This window comes from Zootoca vivipara, chromosome 8, assembly GCF_963506605.1.
Source record: "Zootoca vivipara chromosome 8, rZooViv1.1, whole genome shotgun sequence".
NCBI lineage: Eukaryota > Metazoa > Chordata > Lepidosauria > Squamata > Lacertidae > Zootoca > Zootoca vivipara.
The window spans coordinates 76,062,279-76,081,837 of NC_083283.1; the positions used below are offsets into that span (position 1 = coordinate 76,062,279).

The 19,559-nt window shown below is 44.9% G+C and overlaps 1 protein-coding gene across 8 annotated transcripts in view; it reads right to left on the reverse strand.

The window, feature by feature from the left end:
* TRIO (trio Rho guanine nucleotide exchange factor) overlaps positions 1-19,559 on the reverse strand; it is a 254,175-nt gene that overhangs the window by 192,365 nt on the left and 42,251 nt on the right. The window lies entirely within an intron of this gene.

The following is a 19,559-nucleotide window of genomic DNA, read 5'->3' on the forward strand; positions in this document are numbered from 1 at the left end:
TTAAAACACAAGTATATTTAAAGCAAGACTAGCAAGCAGACGTTAGTGGTAAAAAACTCTTTTATCCAGCTGGGAAAGCTTGTCAGAACAAAATGTCTTCAGCTGCTTCCAGTAAGTGCAGATAGTTGATAAAAAATCATTATTCAAAACATCACAGACATTTTATTTTTCACAACAGGCACATTATACTGCCCAGTCAACCAACAGCCTTTCGTCGTGCAAACTTTTGGTCCTTTAGTCTGCGAGTAAGCGATCTTGCTTAGTGTCCTTGGATACCTATAGAATGGCAAAACACTACCTCTTAATCTTTACTTCCCTAAACAAACAGTGCTGGTTACGGCTGGCAGGATAAACTAAAGCCAGGGAAGGCGAGGAGAGTGCAATCCCACCACCCTCGATGTTCCGTTGTGTGATTTGCTTTTTAAAACCTCTTCTTGCTTGTTAATTTGTTTGGTGTTAAGGTTGTGCAGTTCATCTCTTTTGGAAGCTGCCTTGTGCATGTCACGATCCTGGAAGCAGATTCCCTTTCTTCAGGGAATGAAACTATGGACTAATGTCAGAAGGGGAACTGCATGCGGGGCAATCCCCTGATGATGATGATGATGATGATGATGTTAAATTATTTATACCCCTCCCATCTGGCCGGGGTTCCCCAACCACTCTGGGTGGCTCCCAACATAATATAAAAAACACAATAAAACATCAAACATTAAAAACTTCCCAAACAGGGCTGCCTTCAGATGTTTTCTGAAAGTCAGGTACAGTGGTACCTCTAGTTGCGGACTTAATCCATTTCAGGGTGCCGTTCACACCCCAAAAAGTCCGCAACTAGAGTGCCTCTTCTGCGCATGAGCATGGCGCGATTGAGCGCTTCTGCACATGCACGAAGCACGCAGATCGCTTCTGCACATGCACGAAGCACGCAGATCGCTTCTGCACATGCACGAAGTGTGCAGATCTCCTCTGCAAATGTCTGCGTGGCAAACCCGGAAGTAAACACTTCCAAGTTTGCCGCGTTCGTAAGCTGAAAGTCCGTAACAAGAGCGGAACGCAACTAGAGGTACCACTGTGGTTGTTTATTTCCTTGACATCCGATGGGAGGGTGTTCCAAAGGGCGGGGGGCACCACTACCAAGAAGGCCCTCGGCCTGGTTCCCTGTAACCTCACTTCTCGCAGGGAGGACACATCCAGAAGGCCCTCAGCGCTGAGCCTGTGTCCGGGCTGAACGATGGGGGTGGAGATGCTCCTTCAAGTATACTGGGCCGAGGCTGTTTAGGGCTTTGAAGGCCAGCACCAACACTTTGAATTGTAAAAGGTAAAGGTAAAGGGACCCCTGACCATTAGGACCTTCTGATCGGCAAGCCCTAGGCTCTGTGGTTTAACCCACAGCGCTACCCGCGTCCCAATGATGAGGCAAGTGCTTGCATAGCAACAGCATCGTTTTATATCAATTCACCAATTCTAACACACATTCATTCCAAGGCACAAAAGGAAAACGGGCAACACGGCCAGATGTTCCGAATTATGCTCCTTGGTAGCTACCCATGCTTTATTTAGCTGCAAGAAAATAGATTTTAACTCTTCTAGCAGCCAATTAGTATGCATGCTTGTTGGGATAATGTACGAGTTTGGAAAGGCGAGAAGCGGATGGAAATTGCCGACGATTTAAAATTGATCCCATCCAGCCTGACTCTGTGCGAAGCTGCTGTTCGTGAATAATCCTGCACCATGTAATATCTTTTATGGGGTGCTGCCTCTCACATTCCAGATGCCCTGAAGTGCTGAGCGAAGGAGCCTGGGAGGTTCCCACATGTACAAGCACCTAATGCCAAGTTTATATGGCAAGCAAATGAAAGGGGAATCAGACTCTCCAGTTGCTTTGCAGCCATTTGCCTCCGTTACAATTTCACAGGAACCCTCCGAGTCACAGTTTGTGGGTGCAGACATCAAATTCCTTCACAGGCACCGCTGGAAAATACACCTGCTCCTGCATTCAAACCTAGGAGAGACACGTTGGCACACTCTTACATCAAAGGAGCTATACTGTATGCTTTGGCCCACTTCAAAAAGGTTTCTGGTGCCTTGTGACCATGAGGATACTAACCCAAGTTAGGAACGACCCTGTACTTTTAAACTTTGAGCTTCAGTTTGATCAGGCATAGGCAAACTCGGCCCTCCAGATGTTTTGGGACTACAACTCCCATCATCCCTGACCACTGGTCCTGTTAGCTAGGGATGATGGGAGTTGTAGTCCCAAAACATCTGGAGGGCAGAGTTTGGCTATGCCCGAGTTTGATCCCTGCACAGAGCTTTCGTATGGGCTTACCAAGAAAGCGGCTATGTTAGATTTTGTTGTCATTTAGTCGTGTCCGACTCTTCGTGACCCCACGGACCAAAGCACACAAGGCACTCCTGCCTTCCACTGCCTTCCCGCAGTTTGGTCAAACTCATGTTAGTAGCTTCGAGAACACTGTCCAAGCTTAAGAACCTTTAATGCAACTCTTTTAACTTGGGCAAGTACCCCGGAATGAGCTACGTTTATGCAACACACAAAACGATTTCAGACTTTTCTGCTGGAAATACTTTGAAAATCATTAGGGGCGGGGGACGGACGGACACACAAGTGCATCATCTGCACACACACACACACATCCTTCAGACTTTCCACCCAACTATCTGGAGTTGGATCCAAAGAGGATGGTCAGTCGCAAACCAACGAGCTTTAAATCTACACACCTCTCTCCTCCTTACTGCATTACTCACAGTGTTACCTGTTTATTCCATTCCCCCTCTCAGCTTCCTTTGTTCTGGGAGGCGGCCAGCTTTTCCAGACTTGCATTTTTGTGGGCAATTCTTCTGACCAGCTTTTTACATTTGTTAAAAGCATGTAAGCCCTGCCCCTCCCTTTTAAATATATAGTTCATTTATTCCAGATATCCAAAGAAATCAGTATCTCCCAACTCTCGAGGAATGCCTTAATAAAAATACAAGAATACCCGTTTATGGCCAAATTAACACACATGCTGAAGGAAAAAGCGGGGGGGGGTGATTTCGTGAACAACTGGGTGTCCTTTCATTAAACTGCAACAAAAAATATCTATCAACAAAGCTGTAAACACTCCATGCCTTTTAAAAGGTTGCCTTACAATGATCTCTCCAGCATGGATTCCAGCCCAGGTGAGCAACAGCAATTACCAAATAAAGCAGTCCGCATTTCACTGTCGATTATTTACCCAGAAACAAATTGTGCCTCTTTCCCCCCTCTAAGTGTGCCATGAAATTCACGCCAAGCACCAGCCATTTACAAGGTTTCCCCCCCCCCCCTAAAAAAAGTACATCACCCTAGAACATCTATAGCTGAGGTCTGAACAAGGAGGGTTTCTGAAAATTGCTGCATGCGTGTACAGATCCATAAATATCTGCATCCATCTCTACTCACACACTAGCTCGGCCTCCCTCCGAGCGAGCATCCTCAGCACCACCGCACATTAATAGAGATGATGTCATCTTTTTCAAAATCAGGGCAGTCTGCAGCTCCTGCTGCCACTGCAGTGCCTGCGGTATTCGCCGGATTTGCAAGAGTGCAAGGCAGCGCAGCAGAGACCCGAGCTGGAGAGCTTAGAAAGAGCTCCCTTCTTTGAATCCCGCTTGCACACAGTACACGGGAGGAAAAATTGGGGGGGGGGAATTATTCTCTCCTTATTCCGTGCCGACCCTTGAACCGTTATCAATTCATGAACTGGGCTTCACGTTGCTTCCTACCTGACCTAACAAAGCACAGTCGTTTCATTGCTTTGACAAGCCTGAATTTAACAGAGCCACAAGATTTCCGTAGGAACAATGAAACAACTAGTTTGCTTCATGTGTGTGGCAAGAATTGCCCATTTTTTTAGAATGTTTCTTTTCTGTTTATCCTCGCAAACCACAAATGTCATAGATAACAAACTCTCCGCTATAAAAAACCAAGATAATAAACCCCACTGTAGGCAAGGAATAACACTTTTAGGCAACACACTCCCCCCCCCCCCCCCGCAGTAAGTGATCTAAACTTTGTTTGATCTTATTTTATACCTTGTCCCCACCCCGGCTATTATCATTTTATTATTATTTATTGAACTTATATACAGTCCTATACCCAGGGAGGGGGTCTCAGGGCGGTTCACAGAACAAAATCAAGTTATAAAACCACAAAATACCTAATAAAAATAAAAACAGCAACCCAATAGCCCCCCCCAAAAAAAGACCCCCACATTTTAGAAAGGCATAGGATGTAAATCGGGTCAACCAAAGGCCTGGTTAAAAAGGAATGTTTTTGTGTGGCGTCTAAAGGTGTATAATGAAGGTGCCCGGCAAACCTCCCTGGGGAGAGCATTCCACAGATGGGGAGCCACTGCTAAGAAGGCCCTGGGGAGAGCATTCCACAGATGGGGAGCCACTGCTAAGAAGGCCCACTCTCGTCTTGCCACCCTCCGGACCTCTCAAGGAGGAGGCACACAAAGGAAGGCCTCAGAAGATAATCCCAGGGTCCAGGTAGGTTCATATGGAAAGAGGCGTTCCTTGAGGTATTGCGGTCCTGAGCTGTTTAATGCATATAACCTTGAGCATCATTTACATGTTTAAAAAATCACAAAACGTATGCTTTCATGTAGGCTACCCATATCTGTTCTCTATAAGGAATTTTAACATTCTAGCATGGCATTCTTATCTACCACTAAATGCAGGTATAATAATTCCTTAAGCATCCCGCAAAAGATTTGGCTAAGAGAACCCTACAATGCAGTGCAGCCACTCCAGCCAGTATTTTCTAAGGCTGCATTCACATGGCAGTTTATTCCAATTTTGACATTTTATCTGCAACTACAGTGGAATACGTTTAGCACGCATTTCTGCACTATTTGCAAATGGGTTGTTCCTGGAAGCAAGTAACAATGAAATGAGCACTACAGTTCCAGAAGTGGCTTTTACATCACGTGAAACTTCAAATACAATGCGGAACTTAACAGCTAGGGGGAAATCGTGAATGGAATAAACTGCCCTGTGAATGCCGTCTAAGCTTCGTTCTACGCACTGTGACCATATTTCACAACAGTAATGTTGTCGGACATAAAAGTCCAAGAAAATAATAATTTTTGTCAATTTGCCTTGCTATCTCAGGAGGATCTGAGCACAGGGAAGCACCTGGAGGATGCATGGATAATCTCCTTGCCCATCACTTTACAGATGTTTTTGTTCTGCTCCCATACAATCCAGCACAGGGGTGGCCAACTTCCAGGAGACTGCGATCTACTCACCGAGTTAAAAACTGGAAGTGATCTACCCCCATTTTATTGGAGTTCAAGTCAAAGTTTTTGAGCTTTTTTTACAGAGGGGAAATGCTCCCTTTTAGTGGGGTTCACAGAATAAAGTTCCGTTTTGTGGGGCTGGCAAAATTTTAGGGGGAGGGGGATTAGCTGCTCACCAAAATATCGCTGTGGAAGCAGGCTGCCTCACAGCTAAAACTCCGTCTTCCGTTCAAGGGGAGGGGGAGGGAGGGGAGAGGGGGCAGGGCCAGGTGCTCATGGGCAAAAGGAAAAGGAGCCCCTGATCAACAGAAATTGACTAGAATCTTTTAGGGATTGACCAGTCGCTCCCAATCGACCTGTTGGACATCCCTGTTTTACTGCATCAGAGCCATTAAAATATGTCTAACTGAAGTGTTATTGTTTATATGGTGTCCTTACTGGATGTGGAAATTTAGGGTGGGTGGGTCAACAAATGAATGGCTTTCTAGCATATATCTTGTTTGTTTTCCACCCCTTTGGCTGGCTTCTCCTCTTTCAAGTTCTATCACCTGCAAAGCTGTCCTCCCAAGCCCAAAGTTTGGAAGAACAAAAAGAGCAGGGAAGCGGCAATCCACTCTAGATCACTAGATCAGGCATAGGCAAACTCAGCCCTCCAGCTGTTTTGGGACTACAACTCCCATCATCCCTAGCTAACAGGACCAGTGGTCAGGGATTATGGGAGTTGTAGTCCTAAAACACCTGGAGGGCCGAGGTTGCCTATGCCTGCTTTGCTTTGTTTTGTTTTTTTAAAAAAAACTCTGCATGGGTTTTTTCTCTACCCTCCATTTCAGTGGTCTGGCTGCTTTTTGAACTATGCACTTTCCAAGGACTCATTTCTAAAACTTACTCATCATCTCATGTCAAATTTCTATTTCAGAGAAGAAAGGTGCAATTGCACTTGAGAAGCTACACTCCAAGGGTGCTACACTCAACTCTCTCAAATACTAGTCACTTCCGTTGAAAGACAGGTGAGCGGACACTCAAAATGAGATCCCCTAAGAAGCCAAGCCTGAAAAAGCAGAGAAACCATTCTGTGATGTCCAAGAACTCTCAGCAGATGAACATTTATCTTCACATTTGGGCAGCAGCTGTTTTAAACCAGTCAGATCCCAACCTTTCCTCTTTTACTACTGTTGATTTGCTACTACTGTTAGGTATTTTATAATTTTTTTAGATGCATTTTCGCGCTTTGATTGTCACAAGCCGTTCTAAGAGGCAAACTCTCTTCCCACTTGCAAAAACCAGGATAGAAATATAGTCAATGAACTAATATTTCCGTTCCATTACTGAAGCATTTCAGCAGCCAAACTCAAGCATACATTCCTTTACCTACGTAGATTAATCTCCTGTTGTTGTTTTATGCTAAGGAATGTGGCAACCATGCATGTGCAGCCAAGCCAGAGCAACTCAAAATATCAGCAAAAATATTTAACTCATCTGTGGTGGTCTTCAAAGCTTTTCAGACAACTAAAAGGAAAAGGTTAAGATCTATAAAGCTATAATCCCCTTTAGATATATGAAATCAATGCTAATCCTATGTACATTTCAAAAGTGAGCCACTAACATTGTAATTCTTAATATCCCATGGGTGGCAATACGTCCAGAATTTCCCATAATTTTTTCCTTAAATAGTTCAACAACTTTGAATTTCATTTCCCTCCAAAAGCTCAATTTTACTTCAAACCACTGAACCTCTTGGGCTTGCCGATCGGTTCGAATCCCCACGACAGAGTGAGCTCCCGTTGCTCTATCCCAGCTCCTGCCAACCTAGCAGTTCGAAAGCACACCAGTGCAAGTAGACAAAGAGGTACCGCTGCGGCGGGAAGGTAAAGCCGTTTCCGTGCGTTCTGGCTTCCGTCACGGAGTTCCATTTGCGCCAGAAGCGGTTTAGTCATGCTACTACACGACCCAGAAAGCTGTCTGTGGACAAACGCCAGCTCCCTTGGGCTGAAAGCAAGATGAGCGCCACAACCTCATAGACGACTTTAACTGGACTTAACCGTCCGGGGGTCCTTTACCTTTACAAGCTGCAATAATGGTATTAAACAAGTCTAACCTAAGAAGAAGACTAGGAGAAAGCTTTTAAGAACAATACTTGGGAGTTTCACCAAATCCTGAATTTACTGAACCATCTAGAAAAGTCATGCCCTAGTTTTGTATCAGTTCACTGAGCATGTTGACAGCGATGCCCTAATGGAGGACGGTGTCCCCACTTCACAAGAAAACAAGAACACCAAAAAGAGTCTAGTGGTGGCCTATCTAGTCCAGCACCCTGTTCTCACAGAGGCCAACCAGCTCCCCATGGGAAAAGCACAAGAGCAACACACTCTCCTCCTGTGTTTTCCAGTCACTGGCATTCAGAAGCACGACTGCTTCCGACTGTGGAGGCAGAGCATAACCATTGTGGCTCGCAGCCATTGATAGCATCCTCCTCTATGAACTTTTCAAGCCATTCAAGCTGGTGGCCACCACTGCGCCCCTCCAGCAGGAGTGAGTTCCGTAGTTTGTGCTTCATGAAGAAGCACTTTCTTTTATCCACCCTGAACTTTCCAACATTCAGCAAGCTCCAAAGCCCAGCTGTCTGGTGTGGAGGCACATCATGAACAAACTTTACAAATCTATGATTCTGAGAGCTTTATTTTATTTTCTCTTGCGTGTAATTTTTATTAAATTTTCTGTTTTACAATTTCAAATACATCTTTAAAATATCAATGACTTCCCTTCTCCTCTTTCCAGGGTTCATTTTGCATATCCCTGCATATTCTACAAAAACTGTAGCATTCGGTATTCCATTATTACAGCCATCAAAACTTATTTACACTGTTGAATTTATCTTAATGCTGCCAGCGTTTTCAGCTGTGCACAATTATTTCCCTTATACTGTCAATAAACGTTTTCCAATCTTCTCTAAATGTATGTTCTTCTTGTTCTCTTATTCTATATACAGGTAGGTAGCTGTGTTGGTCTGGCGTAGTCGAAACAAAATAAAAACATTCCTTCCAGTAGCACCTTAGAGACCAACTGAGTTTGTTATTGGTATGAGCTTTCGTGTGCATGCACACTTCTTCAGATACTCTGAAGAAGTGTGTATCTGAAGAAGTGTGCATGGACACGAAAGCTCATACCAATAACAAACTTAGTTGGTCTCTAAGGTTCTACTGGAAGGAATTTTTTTAATTTTTTGTTTCTTATTCTATATGTTAAGTCTGCAAGCTGCATGTAGTCTGTCAGCTAAAGTTGCCATTCTTCTTTAGTTGGGAACTCGCTTGTTTTCCATTTTTGGGCTAACAAAACATGGGCCACAGTAGTAGCATACATAAACAACCTTTTTTTGGCACATGCGAATTTCAGTCTGAATTATCCCCATTGAAAAGGACTCTGGGTTGGGTTTTTTTGGGGGGGGCAAGTACTTTTAAACATTTTCCCCCCAATTCAATATGCATGGATTCTATGAGATCTTTCCAGGGGCTTCTTACTGACTCCAGTTAAGCGCTTCCTGATTTTACTCACTGCTATGGACCCGGGACTAAACTCACACCCCCACCCTACAACCTCCCACCTTCTCTGGTAAATGACCACCCCAAAGAAGCTACATAGAGAAGGTCATAGAGATCACCATCCTGGGTGCTCTGTGGGTACATTTTCAATAACATACTCTTGAGAGTAGATGGCATGCACTGGACCCGATATGCTCGGTTGAATTTGAACGATTTACCACATTTTTCCGTGTATAACACACCGCCGTTTAGAAGACGCCCCCTATTTTGGGGACTCCAAATTAAGAAAATGGGGGGAGATTGCCCAGAGTTATTGAGCTTTATTTTAGGGGGGATTGCCAAAAATCGCTCACCAGCATGACCTACGCTGCCACTCATATGTGTCGCAAAACCCACCTATCGTCTGTCCCTGTGCCGGCAGAATCAGCCAATCGCCCGCGCTATTGTAGCGGCAACAGCCAATCAACAAACAGCCCTTGACAAAGTTACCAATAACACACCAAATAGCCACTGACAATCCATGTACAAGACGACCCCAAATTTTTAACAAACTTTTTTATTAAAAAAACAAACAAAACTCGTCTTATACACGGAAAAGTACGGTAATTTAAAACTTGAAAAGGGGAAGGACGAATAACCATTGCAAATTTTCTTGAGGCGCCCAAAGTCGTCTTCTGCCTGTTAACCATCCCTAACAGCTCTGGAATACTCATGCCAGTTCAATGATAGCTCTTTGGAAAGTTCTTATTTTTTTAAAGTCTTCTTTTTTCATCATTATTTCTGATGGTGATGCTGGGGAGAAGGAACATCAGAGCCAAGGGATTGAAAAATATTATTAATTGGATTTCTTAATCAGTTAATTCCTCTGTAGAAAAAGAAGAAGTTTTAATTGGCATGTCTGCCTTTATTCCCCAAACTCTTTAAACAATTTCAGCTACCTCGACTGAGAGCTCTTAGAGGACATAAAGTGGAGTGGTGGTGGTGTAACTGGTGTTTGAACTTTGATACTACAGCCCAAACTCATTCAAGAGTCACAAAAGCCACAGAACCGCAGCAACTTAGTTTGCATACAAGGAGCCATCAGTACCACACTTTGAGGATCAGGTTCAAAGTTAGTTCGCCCATAATATTTATTAGGTTGGGTTGAAGCAGTTTTTTCTGATGACAAAAACTTGCAGAAGACTGCATTCCTGCTGCCATGTATAGTTCCATTTACTAGCACACAGTGTGAATATTACACAACCTTCATAGCCACAAGCTTGACTAGAAAAGGACTAGATGTGGCCAGCTGGGAAGAGAAAGTAGTGGCGATAGCAGGAGAGGAAGAATCAAGAAGGGGGACAGGAATCTACAGGCAAGGCAAGCTTTCCTAAGCAAAAAGAGAGAGATGGCATCTTGGGATGGTTGCCCTGGCTCCATGCAACAATTGGAGTCAAAGTTGGAGAGCCAAAAGGATAGGGTGGAGGAGATCACCTTTAGGCAGCTGTTAACAAGATGCCTCTTAATCAGAACCAGGTTTATATTCAGCAGAAAGGTTGAATCTGCAAAGAATCACTAGCTCCAACAGGCTGCTGGTTCGGATGAAGATTCTGTTAAGGACAAAATCTTCACTTTCCATCTGACTCTGGTCTTGACTGACCCACCACATTTAAGCAAGATGGAGCAAAATACAAAAACTTTAGGATGAAACACACATGGAAGGGTGGAGGGAAGAGGCAAGCATCTTGGCGCAGTTCCTTGCCTCTCTCCCCAGAGCTACCAATACCAGGATTATGCAAAGTGAAGATGTAAATTTACTCCACTGTGCATAAAAAAATTACATTCTGTTTTTCTTGGAGCTGAATATGCATTGTCTAAATGCATGGTGTTCTTTTTTTATATGCAATGAGGATATTGCACTGTACATGCCAGGCTTCCTCAAACTTGGCCCTCCAGATGTTTTGAGACTACAATTCCCATTATCCCTGACCACTGGTCCTGCTAGCTAGCTAGGGATCATGGGAGTTGTAGGACAAAAGCATCTGGAGGGCAGAGTTTGGGGAAGCTGGTACATGCAGTTCCTGTGAATCTCCTCCCCACTTTGATATCAAAGGCTGTAGTTTCTAGCAGTTGAGTGTGCCGCCATATTGCCCTCTATGTTATTTCTAGCTTGCTGGCTGTGCAAACCAATCAGCAATGGCCAGATCAACATTAGGAGTTTTGCCGTTGCAAACCTGCTTGCTTTAGTGAGAGGAAATGCCCAGCTTACCGCAGCATCACACTTTCCTGTTATCAGTCAATTACTGTAATCTCCGCAATGTAAAGATAAGTCCACAGAACGGCCCCAAATGCAGATTTATTGCCCACTTTCCTTCCTAAGGAGCATCGCTGCTGAGAGTCGGTCATTCCAAATTCGTGATTTATACAAGAGAAAACCAAGACTAAACTGTGCCATCTGAGTGAATAATGCCATCCCGACCTCAAACAAATTAACGTAACGTAACATGCAAGTCAATCCAAACTTGGGAAGCCTTCCAACTCTTCTTGAGCAAAAAAGCCAAGGAGACCACTACTGCCAAAAGCAACAACAAAAAACCCCACCAAGCATAATATTTAAAATAATCCTAGCTCATCCGAAAGTAAGGATAAAAGCATGCCTTCTCGTCCTGCAGCATCTGACTAGGATGAGATCATTTGGTTCCAGATTGTATAAAAGGCACACAAAATTCCACCCACTATGAAGTACATACACAGAGCCTTTTAAATATTACCTTAGCTGGAAAACAGGTTGGTGGGCCACAGAAGGATTAGAGGGAGGGTTGGGGGGGGGAGCCGCCCACACAAAAATAGAAGCTAGCCCACTCCTCAGTTTTGCAGTCAGTCCTTTGCACTGGACCCTCACCATCAAACTCACAGAAACTACCAATGCATTTGACATTTACCAGAAAATCTTGACAATTTTTCAAAACTGTTCTCTTTCAAGCCCCTACCAAACTTTTGAGGATTGTCAGTCATGCCCTGGATAATAATCAGCGAAACTGCAGTTCCTATTTTACCAGGTAAGAAGGTGGAGAAATCTGCACCCAGCAAACGAGATCCAGTTATCATAGTTTTAATTTCATTTAAATATGGGCAAGGGAAACAATGAGCATGGCCCCTACTCCTTCAGGTCCTCCTCTCCTGGTCAATGCCAGCTACCTTCATCCAACAGTATGAACCAAGACAGTGTTCCTTTGAACATAAAGAGAATCAGAGATTCTCAGTTTTCTGAGAATTTTAGAAGGCCATATTCTTTCAGCACTAGTTTTGAATTTACAGAGCAGTAGCATAGTCAGGATGCGACAAGGTGTAATGGGACGCGGGTGGCGCTACAGTCTAAATCACTGAGTTTCTTGAGCTTGCCAGTCAGAAGTTTGGCGGTTCGAGTCTCCACGACGGGGTGAGCTCCCGTTGCTCTGTCCCAGCTCCTGCCAACCTAGCAGTTCGAAAGCACGCCAGCGCAAGTAGATAAATAGGTACCGCTGTGGCGGGAAGGTAAACGGCATTTCCATGTGCTCCGGTTTCCATCACGGTGTCCCATTGCGCCAGCAGTGGTTAAGTCATGCTGGCCACATGACCCAGAAAGCTGCCTGTGGACAAACACCAGCTCCCGCGCCTTGAAAAGCGAGATGAGTGCCACAACCCCATAGTCGCCTCTGACAGGACTAGACCACCCACCCTTTACCTTTTACCTTACTCCCCAGAAAGACTAGTCGCCTCTGACTGGACTTCATAAATTCATGAGTTCAAATTCTAACCCCTTTTGGGGACTAAAAATGTTTCTTATGTGATCCCCAGCTACATAACTGGCAATCCTTTCCCAATCATCAGGGCTTTGTGCTCTTGAAATTTCACACCACGAAGAGTTTAGTTCTGCAAGAATGAATTGTGTAAATTACTACCCTTCTTGTTTTTGTGATTTTCTTATATACAGTACGTCTCCAAGTCCTAAGGTGGGCAATAACATCTCATTCTCCAATCATTGGAAAGCTTGCTGGCCATGCCGCTCCCTGCTTAAGAAGTTTCACCAGACACTGTCCAAAAATTAAAAACTTAATTTTTGTCATAAGGGCAAATGGAAAACATCCTGTCTTTTTTTTTAACTAGGGGAGGGTTGAAGTACAGTATTGTTAGATTTTTATAAACACCACCCAAAGCGGTGCAGCAATAAAAACTACTGGCACGTTTGCAAAGCTAAGCAGGGTCCGGTATGGTTTCGAATTGGATGGGGATTTTTGGGGAACCATGCACTGAAATTCCTGCATTGCAGAGGGTTGGACTAGATGACCCTCAGTGATCCCTTCCAACTCTATGATTCTAAGTCAGTGTGCTAGCTCTGCTGGAGAAATGCCAACTCCCCATATGCTGCTTTAGGAAAAACCCACCCTACTGAAAGTGGTACAGTCATACCTCTGGTTACGTTCGCTGCGGGTTGCGTACATCACGAGTTCCGAACATGCCAAACCCGGAAGTGCCGGAACGGGTTACTTTCGGGTTTGGCGATTCGCGCATGTGCAGACGCGACAAATGACGTCATGCGCATGTGTAGAAGCACTGAATTGCGCGGCGAGCATGCGCCGATTCGGCGCTTCAGGTTGTGTACTGCTCTGGTTGCGAACGGGGCCCCGGAACGGATCCAGAGGTACCACTGTATTGAGAACAGTTAAGAGCAATTGCAAAACTGAGTAAGAGAAGCACAATCATGTAACTGTGTTAAGGAGCCCCCCCTGCCCCGATTTCAATTGTAAAGAAACCCAATTTGATGCTTGAACTCTTCCCCCATTTGCTCATTTTGCGCTAGCTCATCTTCCTTCCTATCAGATTTTTGCTTCCCTCCGCTATGATTTAAAGAACTGAGTTTTGGTTGCTGTGCATTCGTGCACAAAGGTTTGGTGGTAAACTGCAGAATTCCTTTCAAACCACTCCTGGAAAATTACCACCCCAATATCCCTATCTCAAAGCACCATCTGAATCCCCCCCCCCAAAAAAATGCACTGGTTTAAAAGAAAAACACATTTTTATTGCAAAAAATTAAAACCCATGATTTTTCTGCAGTAAGCCCATATGTGACACGTTTTCAGATCCCAAGAAAACGAGCTACGTACACACAAAAGAGGAAAAAAATTGCACTTTTTATGTAGGCAAGTGGTTGCTATGAGCAACCCATATTTCTTCCCCCGCCTCACCCTAAAGATAAGGGCAGCATCCAATCCCCAAGCAGATGTCCCAAAGATTCCATGTTGACAGTGGCAAGTTGTGAAGACAAGAAATAGCCCTCGCCTCCCTAATAAGCAAGCACACAGCCCTGCTAGAATTCAGAGGCGACGCAATGCTGGAGGACAATTCAAAACTCCAAAGGGAAAGGGGCAAAAATCTACCTGCCTTTTTTACGATAGCTCTCAAACCACTCTGGATAATGAAGCAGCACAATGCCACGGGTATCCGTGCAAAATGCAGCAACGGAACATCTACCCACAGTCAGCAGCCCTTGCAGCAGAACAGATTACATCATCGCTTTGCAGAGCTGAGCCAGTGAATACGCTTAAACCAAAAGCACCCAGCCAGATGGAGCTGCGTTGCCTCTTCTGCTCCTGCAGTTATCACCTGCCTCCTCCTCCTACCTTCAGAGCTGGAAAATGTCACAAAATAAAAGAGAGAGAGAGAGATCCACCTTGCCCTGATCCTCCTCTTCTTGCGTGGGCTTCCAGGTGTCAGAAAGGAACTCAGCGCACAAAAAACACACCTATTTCCCCCCCCTCTCCCACCCCAAACAAAAGCAATCTGATGAAACGTGCTTTTAAAACCTCAAGCAAGAGCCACAGATGGCATTGAACTCAGCAAAACTGGGACGGCAACCTGATTTTTTGAACGAATTCAAAGGGTGGGGTTTTTGTAAACGGAGGCCAGGAAGGTCACTCCCTTTTCCATTTGTCATTAAAAACAAAAAAACTAATTTCCTTCCTAAGGGCGAGGCAACTCCACTGCACTAAATACTCTTTTCCCCAGATGTGCATTAAAAAAAAACTGGTGGCAACTCCCTTTGTTGCTCAGCTCAGCCAGCTGCTTCACTCACATTGTGCTTTGCCTATTAAGTCAGCGCTCTCTGTCCAGCGCTCTCTGTCTCTCCACCATCTGGAGGTGCGTGTCTGGGAATCACTGGATCTTGACTGTTTTCACACACAAGCGACACATCCTGTAGAAGTCTATCAGCTATACAGTGGAACCTCGGTTTACGCCTACCTCCGTTTACAAACGCCTCCGTTTATGAACGCCGCGGACCCGGAAGTGTTTACATCCGGGTTCTGCGGCGCTCAGATACGCAGAAGCGCTCTATCGGTGCTTCGCGCACACGTAGAAGCGTGCCTTCGGCGAGCGAATGCCTCCGCGAGTGAACGCCTCCGCGGAACGGATTGCGTTCGCAAACCGAGGTACCACTGTATTTTATCTGCACAATCAGAATGCATTTCACGAACCAAAATGCTTCTTCTGTTCAGCCAGAACAATGTTATAGTTAATGGTCTGTGCAACCATTAAGAAGTAGGAATAGGCTAATATATGTGTGGACTGTCCCTGGATCAAGTGACTTTTCTTCCTTAAGTTCTCAAAGTTCTTAACCTAGCTCAAGGTTGTCATTGGAGCTAGCCAGATGTTTAACTCAGAAACGATCACAGTCAGTCCATCCTTTTAAAAATAAGACTTGCAAACATTCTTGCCCCACCCAAAACAGCAACTACCGTAGACATTCCGTATTGGTGACTGTGACCTTGTTTTAAGGAGCCATTTGGTCCCTAGCTATACACCTCAGTTTCTAACACTGCTTCCTACTATTCTAATGTCTTGTAACCATCTTCCCCTCCCCACCCCTAAGCCACCCACTGGCAGCTTCGTTCAGATGCAAATGCTAAACCATAGTTCAGCATTACAAGGATGGAACCTCCATCCCAGGCTCAACCATTCCCCTCTTCATCTCCTAAATGGGCTCCAGGGAGACCAGAAGCATCTCCTTTAGATTAAGCACAGTTTGGCGCTGTGGTCTAAAGCACTGAGCCTAGGGCTTGTCGATCGGAAGGTTGGTGGTTCGAATCCCCGCAACGGGGTGAGCTCCCGTTGCTCAGTCCCAGCTCCTGCCAACCTACCAGTTCGAAAGCATGTCAAAGTGCAAGTAGATAAATAGGTACCGCTCCCGCGAGAAGGTAAACGGCGTTTCTGTGCGCTGCTCTGGTTCGCCAGAAGTGGCTTAGTCATGCTGGCCACATGACCCGGAAGTGTACGCTGGCTCCCTCGGCCAGCAAAGCGAGATGAGCACCACAACCCCAGAGTCATCTGTGACTGGACCTAATGGTCAGGGGTCCCTTTACCTTTTACCTTTAACCTAACAGCGGTTAAGGTTAACCATGGTTTCTCTGGGTTCAGACAATGTGGTTCTCTGGGTTCAGGCAAACTGTGGTTAATCAAAAATGGGAGAGAGAAACAGCTGAGCTCCTCCTCACAGCAGCATCGGAGAAGAAATGGGGAACACGCAGAAGCCAGGAATGAGGTTAGGTTTGTTCCCACAGAAAGTTCACAGTCTGTTGGGGTCACTGGATTAACAATTAATAGGAAAAAAAGACTGCTGAAGACTTCTCTTGGAAAGGGCAGAAAACTTCTCCTGAACTTGCTTATTACTCCTATCTGAGAAGAGCATCTTTTCACCTCGCTTTAAGGGGGGAAATCCATCAAGCCAAAATGTTTGTCGCATCCTGAAGGAAAAGGCTGCCTTGTTGGGGAGCCCCTAACCCAACAAACTCCAAAGTTTGCCTATGTTGGTACGTCTCCCAAATGCAATCCATTTAGGACTGATGCAGCAGTGAGTAGCGAGACTTGTTCACTCTCGTTTGTGTTTCGATGGGGGACTTTGCTCAGTGGCGGAGCCCGTGAGTTACATGTGGATTCCTGCAACACTGGGGGGGTTGGACTAGATGACCCCCGGGGTCTAAAATTCCATGATTCTATGGTCCCAAGTTCAATCCGCATCTCCAGCTAAAAGGAACTCGGGTAAGAAGGCCAGGAGAGATCCTGCAGAGCTGTCGCCAGTCACAGTGGACAGCATTGGCTAGGAAGCACACTGTTTTGACCCTGTATGAGGCAGTTTCACACATTCAAAAAAGATGAAAACGGCCCTTAAGGCCAGAAAGCATGGCGGGGACCCATAGGAACCTGCTCTATATGAATGGGGATTCAGAACTCGGGTTGGGTGACCACCTGCTGAATTTCCAACCACAGGACTGATGATTTCATATGTGGGCCACTTTACGTACTTGAATACAAACACCATTTGCTTCCAACCAGCTACCAAACATTTGCTACCAGCCAGAGCTCTCTATAAGCAACTTGCTGTTCATGTGAAAACCCAACGATGCAACAAAAGATATTCAAAAGCATTGACATTTCTGGCACATGTGCTTTTACACCAGCGCCTAAAAATAAGTTTCATTCCAGAAGATTTGCCTCTGGTTGTTTTTTTTAAGGTAGTTTTAGTTAGAGTCTGTTGTTTCTGGTGGCTTCTATATTGTTGTTTTAATGGTTTGTTTGTGGACGGTTTGTGACTGTGCGTTATTTATATTTTTAATTGTGAGCCACCTTGAGTTTGATTTCTGCATATAGAAATGGTATCGTAAATCTGCACTCATGTCCAAGTTAACCTACCGCTAAAGGAACCAAAAAGATTTCAAGCCAAATGGGATATTGTTTATTGCGTACTAGGATAATAAGTTTCAGGATAGGATAACGCTTTTATTTTCCAAATTGTGGAGAGGCTTAATCATAATAATACCATACTGCATTTGGATTAAGTTGTCATTAATGGATGCAACCGAAAGCATTTCTCATCCATACTGGAAGCTGTTGGCAATTGTACTACAGTGAAAATGGAGACCAGACCTATTATAAGGGGCTATTGTTAATTAAAAAAAAAAAGACTAGAGTACAACTTTGATCATAAACAATGGAAGCAGGTGTCTAATTCCAAAAGTATACAAATACCTGGAAACTGTTGAACCACTGTACTTCTATCCACAAGAAAAAGAGTGGATTGTGGACCTAACTCAAAAGAGGCAACAGCTAACATCACCAAGCAACAGGTAAACTACACGGTGATGCTATAGGACTGTGGCAAGGCAAGATGTTTTGACAGCTATGCCTGCTCACAATGTGCCATCAGAAGGACTATAGCCTGGCTGAACTGCCAGGCCATATGGAAATGAAAACTACCTAGCTATCTAAATGTCCAACAATTGTACAGGAGGAGAAGGAAAGCAACAATCAAGACATTGGGGCCATGGTCCAGAAGAACCAAACGTAAGCTATGTGTCAATACTACTGCTAATGTTTGGGGCACTGTGTACAATGGCTGCTTTAACCCGCCCTTTGGCCTTCCTTTTTGTCAATGGAAAAAGACTCACAATAGAAAAGTTAAGGAAGCTGTGCTAAGTCACCAGAATCAGATGCCATTAATCCACGCCAACACAAAATTGCAGAGCCAATTCACTGTAGCAAAATATGCACGCTACCGTCAAGCGTAATACAGTGCCACCTTGGGTTACAAACACTTTGGGTTACAAACTCCGCTAACCCAGAAGTAGTACCTCGGGTTAAGAACTTTGCTCCAGGATGAGAACGGAAATCGTGTGCCGGTGGCACAGCGGCAGTGGGAGGCCCCGTTAGTGAAAGCGCGCCTCAGGTTAAGAACGGACCTCCAGAACGAATTAAGTTCGTAACCCGAGGTACCACTGTAATAGCACAAAGAGAAGCAAAATTCACACCTCTTGCCCCCCCCAACTTCAGAACAGAAAGGAAGTAGGTTAAATCATCACTCAAAGAACCCCAAAATACACCTTCCACATGAGAGAAGAGACGAGCGCTCACTAAAAAGGCCTGGTGGTCCCACTGAACTTCAAATCCCGATGCAAAGTACTAGCCAATGCCCCCCAAATCATTTGCTGTATCTGTACAGATGCATACTGCTTCGTAATAGGCCTGTAATCACAACACAAGGGTAAGCATCATTTAAAACCAACAGGTTGAGATCACCAATATGATCCTGCGGCTTTGCAGCAAGGGGTGGGGCAAACAGAAAGTATAAAGTTCGAAGTACACTTTCCAAAGCAGGATATAACAGTTGCACACACATCACTTGGCACCCCTTAGCAAGCTCAAGCTCCCCCCCCCCCGAATGCTATGATGAGCGTGTCCTTACCTTCCACCAGGTAAACAAATGCTTGCAAGCAGTGCTGCTGGGCTGCTCCGATAGTCAACATAAAGAGAAAGCCTTGCACTTTATCAAACAATGGGCAGGGCCTGTAAGCAGCTGCGGCTTGCTAAGCATCCAACAGGAGTAGCTAAATTATCATTAAAACATGTTTGAATCCTCCACCTGAGCTTGCTCTTCAAGCAATCACTTTGGAGACTATCAGGAAAGCCCTGAGGTTACTCCAACCATGGCAACATTTGACCACAAGCACAGCTCTGTTTTGTGTTGTTGTTTTTTAATGTTAGAAGTTGCCACCTACAAGTGTGTGGTATATCTTCAAGTTGATTCCTTCTTCTAGACAAGGAAACGGTTTTAATTCCTCCTAACCAGCAGTGGCATGTTTTGTTTTCTCTGAATATTCGCCACGCTGGTTACAGCTAATGGGAGTTGGGAGTCCAAAAAATGCTTGGCCTAGATACAGATGCATAAAGGAAG